This window comes from Microtus ochrogaster, chromosome 21, assembly GCF_000317375.1.
Source record: "Microtus ochrogaster isolate Prairie Vole_2 chromosome 21, MicOch1.0, whole genome shotgun sequence".
In the NCBI taxonomy this organism is placed as follows: domain Eukaryota; kingdom Metazoa; phylum Chordata; class Mammalia; order Rodentia; family Cricetidae; genus Microtus; species Microtus ochrogaster.
Window position 1 is genome coordinate 6,012,954 of NC_022022.1, and position 11,673 is coordinate 6,024,626.

Here is an 11,673-nt window from a genome sequence, read left to right on the forward strand (position 1 = left end):
TACTTCCAGTTCATGGCACTGTTTTGGGAGGTAGAGGAGGTGTGGCCTTGCTGGAGAAAGTATTTTACTGGGAAAGACTTTGAGAGTTTAAAGACTCATAACATTTCAAGCTACCTCTCTCTGTTTCATGCTTTCTGTTAAAGATGTGAGATCTTCGCTTCTGCTCCTGCTGCCATGCCTGCCACCTGCTGCCATGTTTTGCTGCCATAATGGTTTTTCCTATAGTCCAAAACAAACCCTTATTTCTGTAAGCTGCCTTGGTCATGGTCTTCTTGTAGCAACAGAAAAGTGACTAATGCAGAACACTTTGCTATATTCCATAATGGTGGGTATAACAGAAGTCAGGATTAGTGATCTGAATTATAGCCCCACCTAAGCTGAAGGGCAGAGGCTAGCTCAGCATAGCTAAAAGATGTAAAACATATGCAATTTCAGTACCCAAAAGAAAGGAGAGAGAACAGTATAGAAGCAATATTGGAGGACATTAAGTCTAGCATTTTCTGCACATGATGAAAGAAAATGGACCTCTCAGACTCTGGAATTTTAGGAAACATCTTATAAGAGAAAAGATGAATATCTACCAGGAATAGTAGAGGCAGTTTCAATTTATAAATTTCTTGAGGATAGCTCTCCAATTGCAACAGACCATTTGGTAAATTTATATGCCCAAGCAGTTCCACAGCACCAGATGTGTGTGAGTTGCTAGGTTGGGGGCATAGGAGGAGAGAGAGGCTGGGAATGGGGAGGGGCATGTGGAAACTGTATCACTAACATCTCTAAGCCAAGAGATCAGTGTAATCAGCTCTGAGTACCAGAAATAAGGAGGGCCACAGGGAAGTGGAAAACACTAGGTTTAATAACGATGATAGGAAATAAAAACCAAAGTCCTTTAAGCCATAGTTAGTAAGTGTTGGGTCATATCAGATATTAAATAGCTGAAAGACCCAAATTCCAAAATGGATTATAGAAAGGATAATTGCCAGTGGTTATGTCAGAGGGGCAGCAGATGGCAATTGAAATTCAAGGTGTCAGCCCACTCTCTGATGGGCCAATCTTGTCTTAGGCAAGGCCATGTGACTATAGACCCCAGAATGCCTTTTGCTTCTGCTGTGACTTTACTTTTTTTTATTTTATTTTATTTTGGTTTTTCGAAACAGGGTTTCTCTGTGGCTTTGGAGCCTGTCCTGGAACTAGCTCTGCAGACCAGGCTGGTCTCGAACTCACAGAGATCCGCCTGCCTCTGCCTCCCGAGTGCTGGGATTAAAGGCGTGCGCCACCACCGCCCGGCTGTAACTTTACATATTTGCTCCTGCAACCTCTCTCTGGTAGCTGGCAGAGTGTGAGTGGATGTAGGGAGACCCCACTGCCTGTAATGTAGTATGTTTATCTCATGGGAGCATCCTGATCTACTGGGCATTTTTATCTGTGGACTGTCAAGAAGATGACCTTCCCTACGCTGTACTGTCTAAATAACAATTACGATAACAGTTTATACAGAGTTTGATGAATAAAAAGATATATGAGGATATGTTTCACAGCTAAGGCCTATGGATTCCACTTAAGGAACTAATTTAGATCACAATCCAGGTTAACAATTAAAGTAAACAATTGAATTTCTACAGGAACCAGGTTGGCTCTAATTCTCTTAACACAGATTTTGGTGTGCACCATTAGCTGAAACAAAGTTTTACAATAACTTTGTTTTAGATCAGCTACCTTGATAACTGCTTTTAAGAGGAACAACCCCAGAAGAACAATCTAAAGTTTACAAGGACACATAGCTGAACTGTTCAATTTATTAGGCTAGGGTAGAAAATACAAAGCAATCCAATCGCTGTACATACTCTCCTTGCTATGCCTGGCTGATAACCTAAGGCTATGATTAATTCCTCATACAGATTCCTGACCTCAATTTTCTGATATGGATACGCATCCTAAAGGCTCAAAGTTCAGCTGTTTCTTATGTATAAAAGTGTTAGGTCCTAGAATTGCACAGGGAGTAGAAATCGAGGTCTAGAAACAGAAAGTTTCTATCTGGCAAGGGCTACACAGAATAATTTGACTCTATATCCCAGAGTTAGGGTTACAGCTTCTTTTTGTGGTCAAGAGTTACACATAGGGCAGAAAGTAGATTTTGAGATTTAACGGGCTATGGTGCCAGCGTGTCTTGGGGAGCATAAACTTGAGCTGAAGCTAAGAGTTTTATGGTCTTTCAAGAATGTTCACTTGAGCCTGAACTAGAGGGTTTATGACATTCCAGGCATCTCTGTGTTCCATGACTTAGAACACTCCAGACATCTCTGGGTTTGAAGGAAGGAAATCCGAAATTGACAGCTTCTGATTGCAGGGTGTTAGTTCAAAATGTTTATATAGTCATGGGTTAGTTTAAATTGTCTTCTCCCTGCCTGGGAGGATGCAGGGCAAAAGGAAAAAATGGCTCTCGGTTCTAATTACATTAAAAAAATATATAGAATATAAGGACACAATTTTCTCATTTCCTTAGGCAATTCATTATTTTCAGTATATTACTCCTTTAAAATGCCTCTTAAGATAGGTAATAAAGAGCCAGGCGGTGGTGGTGCAAGCCTTTAATCCCAGCACTCGGGAGGCAGAGGCAGGCGGATCTCTGTAAGTTCAAGGCCAGCCTGATCTACAAGAGCTAGTTACAGGACAGGCTCCAAAACCACAGAGAAACCCTGTCTCGAAAAAAAAAAAAAGATAGGTAATAAAGTGATTCTTTCTTGACAACCACAGTTTGCAGCCTGACAATGAAAGAGTTGACTGAAAAAAAAAATGCTCCTTCCTTGCTCTGTGTCACGTTACTTAGCTATATCGCATGTGAGTTGTTGAGATGACTCTGGTTTTAATCTCTCACTTGAGAAGTGGAATGTAATCCTTTTGTGACTCCTGTATTGCCTGGAAGATTTTACTGGGATATATAAATTGTATAAGAAAGAACAGAGAGAGGAGAGGGAGCTAAAATGGGCTAGAAGGAAAACATCAAGAATGAGAGAATTAGAAAGGAAACATCAAGAGTAAAGATAGAGTTAGAAAGATCATAGAAAGAACATAGAAGAAAAAGAATAAAAGAAAGAAACTTTTGACAGAGTGTATATGTCTTTTCCCCCTAATGCCCTCAGATAGAAAAGTCTCAGTTCATGCCAATGCTGTGAATTTTCCCTTTGAGCCCTGTGCAGCCTGGAGGCTGGTCCCCCAGGCTAGACTAGGTAATTTTTAAATCATTTAAGTGACGTTTACATGTGGACCTTTGTTGTATCTTAGTAGAAGAGCACATATTTAGCATGCACAAGGCAATAGAAAGATATTTATTATATCTTCAAAGGAAGATTTATTGAAGAAACCTAAAAAGTAATAATCCTCTGAGTGAAATAGGCAATAACAAGTTTAGATGCTTAGGCAAACTAATGGTAAGCATATATGTGTGTGTGTGTGTGTATGGCAAGAATATATATAAAAGCATATGTATATAGATGATAAACATGAGTAGACATTTGCACTCAAAGGTAGGCCAAAGACTGACAAGATGCCTCAGTGAGTGAGGGTACTTGCTGCCAAACCCAATGACCTGAGTTCAGTCCCTGGAACACACCCGGAAGAAGGAGAGAATTGAGTCCCTCAGACTGTCCTCTGGCCTTCCCACATGTACCATAGTAAAAGTGCATTTGCCCAAGCATGTACACATGTACACACACCATTATAAACAGACAGACAGACCGACCAATGTGAAAAGTAGAATGCACACCACCGAGGTTGGTAACTGTGTGCGTCATACTTTTTTCAGTTTATTATTATTGTATTGATTATTTGGGAATGTCACATCAGGCGGCAGCCCAGTTGGTACACAGGCCACTCGCATCAGGCTTTCCCACACAGGAAAGCCCGAGGACATCACCAAGGCATCAGACAGTGACACAGACTGCATACATCCACATGGATCTCAGACTTCATCATGACCTGGGGCAGCAGCATGGACCACAGATACCAAGATGGCCTTGGTGGTATCCTGGGCTTCAGGGGTCCTTTGAGGAGGTCCGATTCAAACTGTGAAACTGTCCACATCGCAGGCCTCCACTGTTGACCAGAACCAGAAGCATCCTGCAGCCAGATGGGAGGTTGTGGGCTGAGTCTGTGTCTGCTTCAGTTCCAGGACATTGCATACCATCAGGCTGATCCTACTGGGCAAGGGCAGCAAACTGACCTCAGCTCTCTCTCTCTTACCTGTCACCGCCATCAAGTCTCCAGTTTGGGCTCCTCTCCATAGCGCTTGGACCACTCAGTTTTTCTATCTTTCCCATTTCTCCATCACATATTTGTCCTTTGTAGCAGTACCTGCTGCCCCAAGTCACAGGGCAAAGCTTGGCTATCTTCCACCATGCATCACATTTTAAAAAAAGATGTATTTGTTTTCTACATATGGATGTTGACTACTATGTGTGACTATGCATCACAGTCATGCAATGCCCATGAAGGCCAGAAGAGGGTGTTGGATTCCCAAGAACTGGAGCTACAGATTTGTTTGCAGCCTGTGGGTGCTGGGAATTGAACCCAGGTCCTCTGAAAAAGCAACCAGGGCTCTTAATTACTGAGCATCTCTTCAGCCCAGAATCCTAATTTTTAACTACAATCATCTGAAATACTGGGAAAATCTAAACTTTTAATGAGATCCATCAAAAACCCTAACAGATCACTATGTATGCAGTGAACACTCAAAATTTTACCTTTCATAAATGCAAAAAAGGATGTCCCAGCATTTTAAAGGAAGTTCTAGTACTTTATGCACACACACAAAGCTTTTGCAGTCGTTGTTGTGAAAATGCCATTTCAGAGAGCCAAAGGTGAAAATAATTACATTAGACTGCCCTAAACATATTTATAGAATTCATACGTTGTGACCAGACATTTCTCTCCTGCCTGCCTGTTCCTAAATACCCAGCAGCCTCTTTCCCAATAATTAACTTGGAGGCTTAATATTGTTTATAAATGCCTTGCTGATGGTTCAGGCTTATTACTAGCTAGCTCTTATATTTAAATTAATCCATAATTCTTATCTATGTTTAGCCACGTGGTTCATGGCTTATTACCTCATTTTCTATATGTCTTATTTCCTCAGCAGATGGCTGGAATCTCCTCGATTCCACCCCTCTTCATCTCCATCTTCAGTTTGAATGCACCGCCTAACCTTATTCTGCCTGGCTATTGGCCAAAACAGCTTTATTTATCAACCAATGAGAGCAACACATATTCAAGGCATTCCACAGCAGTACCTGGATTGGAAGAATCTGTAAATGACGTGCATGGCATGGTGAATTTTTTTCAAAAATAATACTGATAATCTAAAATGGTAAGACATATACACATGAATATAACCACAGTAAAGTAAAATATAAATATATCTTTAAAATAATTTAAAAACAATAAACTTGGACTTTTACCTCTCTTACATAGCTTTAGTGCCCTGACCTGTGCCATTGTCTTGATTACTGTCGTGGGGAGGGTCACCTTCTAGGAGTTCTACTTTCACATTGAGTGTTACAGTCTTAGGAACTGTGGCTGGGAAATGTCAGTATTTCAGAACATCAACATTTAGGATTGTGGTATCTGGGGAGTAGAATCAGTGCTGGTAATAACACTCCATATTTTGTTCTTCATTTTTTTTCCTTTTGAGGCAAGGGCTCACTCTTTTTTTTTTTTTTTTTTTTTTTTTTTTTTTTTTTTTTTTTTTGGTTTTTCAAGACAGGGTTTCTCTGTGGCTTTGGAGCCTGTCCCGGAACTAGCTTTGTAGACCAGGCTGGTCTCGAACTCACAGAGATCCACCTGCCTCTGCCTCCCGAGTGCTGGGGTTAAAGGTGTGCGCCACCACCGCCCGGCAAGGGCTCACTCTTTTAGGCAAACCTGGAACCCATTGTGTGGCTTGCACTGACCTAGGACTCATAATCCTCTTGTCTCATCCTCCTGAGTGCAGGGCTCACAGGTGTAAGCAACATGCCAGCTCTCACTTATGACCTAGTCCTTATGTATGAAAAAAAATAGCTTATATCTCATCAGAATTCTGCCACCCCAAGCACCAACTTCCAGAATATTCTATTTAAGAAAAATTTAACATTTACAAAGTTATGAAGACATAGATAAAAACAAAATACTTCTGGTACAACTTTTGGGAATCCCCCCTTTTTTTACTCCCCAAAATGTGGCTTAAATGTTGTTCAAGTCTTATAACAACACTCCATACCATCTGCCATCCTAGCATCTGTTTCTGTCTGGAAACTCATGAGAGGTGAGGTTAGGGCTTCTAGCCTACTAGGACTTCAGCTTTTTCTCAACAGTAACTCATAAAACACACTGAAAAATTTCAGGCAGCAACGTGAGTGTTGTGAAGAACCAGAAGCAGAAGCTGGGGAAATGGTTCAGTGGGTTCGGTGGGTTAGAGCCCTTACCATACAAACAGGAATATCTGAGTTTTAATCCCCAGTACTTGTCTTAGAACCTCCTGGTAGTGTGTATCTGTAACCCCAGCCTTGGGATGCAGAGACAGGGAGATCACTGTTGCTCACTGGTCGGCCAGCTTGCTTTGGATTCAGAGTCAGTGAAGTGACCCTGTCTCTGAAGGTAAGGCATAGGGACTGGGAGTAGCTCAGCTGCTCTTTCAGAGGACCCCAGATTCAGTTCCCAGAACTCACACAGCAATGGAGCAGCTCACACAGTTTGTAACTCCAGTCCCTGGGGATCCAACACCCTCTTTTGACCTCCACAGACACATACAAGGTGTACAGACATACATGTGGTCCAAACACCCATACACATAAAATTAAATAAAAATAAAAGGCAAGGTGAAAAGCAACAGAGGAAGATACCTGACATCACCATGTGCTCTCACTTACACACTACAAACACACACACAAGCTCGCGCGCACACACACACACACACACACACAAATCCATGCCCCCTACACACATATAAGAGAACCCAAAAGACATAGGTATGATAGAGTGTATAATTCCAGCACCTAGGAGGTAGGAGTTGGCAGAACTGGAGTTCAAGATGATCTTCAGGTATATTGTAAGCTCAAAGCTATCCCAAGTTATATGAGATCCTGCCTCAAAAAACAAAAGTAATTTAGATTCCAAAACAAAATTCAGTAATTTTAGACAGGATTTTAGCATTTATAACAACAGAAGTGGATGTCCACAAAAAAAATACATATTGTATCTTAGAACATAAAAACCATAATTTTCAGTAAAATGATACATAGCACACAGAATGAAGAGACCCATAAAATAGACATTGGAGGGCTGATGAGATTGTTCAGCAGATAAAGGCGCCTGCTCCCAAGTCTCATGACCACAGTTGGAGCCCCAAGAGCCCTACAGTAAAACAAGAGGACAAGTCTCACTGTCCACTGACTTCCACATGTCCAGGCTGATATTTGAGAGCACACACACGAACACTTGGCCTTCTTGTTCAATGATATCTTCACCAACTTTCTATTTTTGCTGCTTTCCTTCACTGCCTAGGCTTGGCTGTGTTAAAACCAGGTTTGTAGACCAGGTTAGCCTTGAACTCAAAGATCTTTCAATTGCATCTTCACCAGCTCTCTAATTTTGGTGGTTACCTTTCAGGCTGGACTCAAACTCAAAGATTCACCAGGCTGTGCCTTCCCAGTGCTGGGATTAAAGGTATGTACCACCACAGATGAGTGTGAGTTTTTCTTTAATTCCTTTACACAGACTGGAAAATTAGCTGGGTGGGATCTTACCCTGAGCTCACCACTCCCTTTTTTCCATTTCTTAATCTGTTTATCTCCTTGAACACAGGATTTAGCTCCATTCCACTTCACAGTGTTCCTTTTCTCCTCAAATTATACATTTTGTATTTTTACATTCTCAGTTTGCACATTTTCATTATAATTCTTCATTAGAGTTAACATTAATAACCATATGACAGAGTGTATGCTAGGTTGTTTTGAGCATTCCTCTGCCAATGAAATTAATCCAGATTTCTTCACTTTAGCCTCAAGCAGACTCTTTGGACAAGAGCAAAAAGCAGCCACATTTTTTTTTTTAACCAAAATATCACAAGAACAATTTCTGGTAACATACTAAAATTCTTCTTTGAAACTTCTTGAGCCACGCCCCCCCCCCCCCCAAAGTTTGAATCATCCTCAGCACCACTGTCTTCCATGCTCCTACTGGTATGATCCATAAAGCTGTGCTTAAATTATTCCACTGCTTTCCTAACCCAAATTCCAAATTCCTCCAAACCAAACACACGGTCAGGTCTATCACAGCAATACTCCAGTCGCTGGTACCAACTTCTGTCTTTGTTAGGGTTTCTATTGTTTCATCTGAACACCATGAGCAAAAAGCACATTGGGAGGAAAGGATTTATTTGGCTTACACTTAATCCATCTTTGGAGGAAATCAGATCGACAGCTCAGGCAGGGTTGGAACCTGGAGGCAGGAGCTAATGCAGAGGCCTTGGAGGGTAGCTACTTAATGACTTGCTTAACCTGCTTTCTTATAGAACCCAGGACCAGCAACCCAGGGATGGCACCACCCTCAATGGACTGGGATCTCTTTCATCAATCACTAATTGAGAAAATGCCTTACAGCTATCTCATGGAGGCATTTCCTCAACTGAGACTCATTCCTTTCATGACTCCAGCCTGCGTCAATTTGACACAGAAAACCAGTCAGTGCCTTAATATGAATTCATTTAATTTGGACGTGTGTGTGTTATTCAATTACTTAGTAAGGTTTGAGCATTCCCTGGCATCACAAGAGAATTCCCCTGCCTCTCCCAATTCCCACCGCCAAGGTTCTGGAATTTTACTCATTTCATAACATTTGTGTGTTATGAGGTGAAGGATACACATGGACTTTAGCAATCTGAATATTCCCTTTTTCATTAAGTATAAAACAGTCAAGGAGGGCCTTCCCTGTACCTTGGACAGTGTTGGTCATTGTTACATGGCTCAAAGGAGCAAAGAGCAAGGCAGTACCAGATGTGTATGGGACAATGCAGAGAGTAGGAAGCAAAGGTGACTCAGCTTCCAGAGTCCCCACGGACTGAGTATCTGGTCAGACACAGTATTAGCTTTTCCCAACTGCTATTGAGCAACCTAAGAAGATCACAACCCCTTTTTTTGGAATCGCAACTCCAGTGTTCAAAGGCACCAGAACCATGTAGTATGTTTAAAAGGAAACCATGAGGGGTGCAAGTATGAATGTTGTTTCAAGAGATGATTGGCAGAGGGCTGAGGATGTAGATCAGCGGTAGAGCCTTTGCCTGGCTTGTGTAAGGTTTGAGTTTGTTCTTCAGAACTGGGGGTGGGGTGGGGGTGGGGTGGAACTTGACCCATTTGTCAGGGTCTGGTGCCAGCCCGGACCATAAATTATTTTTCTCGACCAGACCCCAACATAAACTATCTCTCTCTGGACTGGCGTAGAGGCACAGGAATAAAGACACAACTCACATGGCTTTATCGGGAGGGAGATTCTCCGTGATCCCTCATGAAGACCTGAGTTCACATCCTGAAGTAGTCTCCTCGTTTATTCTCCAAACAGCTTTTATACCAAAACATAAACTGAGGGGGGAATTCATTAGCATTCTGTCTCCTAGGTAACCAGGTGAATGGCTTTTAGTCATGTCCACAACTACCTGTGCTTTCTGTCATGTCTTCCTGGTCAGTATGCTAGCTGTCACATAGGCTGAATTAGCACCTCTTTTCAGGCCTCCTCCAAATTCCAAAGAAAGGAACAAAACAACATCCTGACCTTTTGTTAGGTTAGAGACAGTCTGTCTGGAAGGTTACGTGACCACTTCAGATACTGACTATGGCTTTAGAGCTTGGCTGCCAAACCATATAGAAATATGGGCCTACACTCATTAAAGAAATTTTGTGACTAAAATTAACCCCAAGTAGCCTAGGCAAGAGAAGTGAAATTTATCATAAGAAAACAATGGTAAATGGCATATACTCATGAAAACACATAATTGAATCCAGTTTTGTGTGCTAACATAAAAGTTTTAAAAATTGAAATACATTTAAAAGAAGCAATGGTGCCTGATAGTGCACAGACAATAAGCACACAGGCCTAGGGGATGCTGAGAGCCTCAAATGGAAACAAATCTGAGACTCACACTCCAAGTCACCTTCTCGACACACACCTACTATGTTTTGCTCTCTTTGCTTCCCTGACCCACATGGCAGCAGCCTTATTGGAATATTTGTCATTAACTTCCTAATACTATCAGGATCGATGCCAATTGTTTGAGATTGTGGTAGAAGTCATATCCTTTTTGAATGAAAGGAAGAAGTTAGAGATAGCTATGAACATATTATGACTCTGCCAAATTAAGCATTAATACACCCCCAGATGGCTTTCCACTCCACATTGTCTCTGTTAACACCTAATGTTAACACCTGATGCCTAATGTTAACACCATCAGTTTCTTTCTCTTACCTATTCCAATTCTTCATCTTTCATTATGGAGACAATCACAGGGTCTCATTGAGTCTTAACTCAAAAGCCTCATGAATAATTCTGAATAATTGCTGAAGATAATTGAAATTGTAACAAAAGCATATACTATTTATCCTATGTAATGTCTGTCAGTACTGCGTGTACTACAGCACTATGCCTGTAGTGTGGCGCCTGCACTGCCTGCACTATGGAGGGTTCGTGAGTCTCAGGCAAGGGCCTGGAGATTTAAACACACAAAGACACACAGATAGAGACACGAGTCATCCTTGAAACAAGAATGCCAAGAATGCCCACTTTATTGTGTTCCAGGGAAGCTTATATAATGCCTTCCCTGACCAATGGCCACGCCCCAGCTCTTGGGGGTCTTTCAGTGGCAGGGCGACCGGAAACTACTCCCCTGTCATCAGGGTTCCATGCTCAGAGCAGCTGCAGGCTGCTTACAGCAGAGGAAAACAAGTTGTTTACAGGAAATTCAGGGTCTGGTGGTCCCCAGTCCCCAACAATCCTATATCTCTAGGTAAAGAAGAACCACATTAGAAGCCAGGGGTGGTGGTTCACACTGTAGTCCCAGTATGTGGCAAGCTAAGGCAGGATGTCATGGTGACTAGCATGTACTGGATGTGAGTTCTAGGCCAACCTGACCTGCATAGCAAGATCCTGTCTGAGTGGGGGGGGAGAGACTGTGAGAGAATGATTATCATATCAGTATTTAAAGTTGAACGGGAACTCAAATTCCATTCACATCACTGATAGCTATGTGACCTTCTTGGAAAAATTTTTTCATAAGCTTCTCCAACTATGAAGTGGGGCTCTTCAACTAACAAATTTTACTGGGCTGTTTGGTTAAATTTACAAATATTCATAAGACTATAATCATTTAACAAAGAATAGTTGTTACTGATGCAATAAATACATCTTTATAACTTCATTTTTTAGCTTACAAAACCATTGTACCTACATGTTTTCATCTAATATTCTAATATTCACAAAAACTCTGTAGAGACCAACAATATCCCTTTTAGAGGACAACAAAGAACAAAGAGACTAGGACCCCTTCTTAAGGGTAGCTGACTAGAGCCGGGCGGTGGTGGCGCACGCCTTTAATCCCAGCACTCGAGAGGCAGAGGCAGGCGGATCTCTGTGAGTTCGAGGCCAGCCTGGTCTACA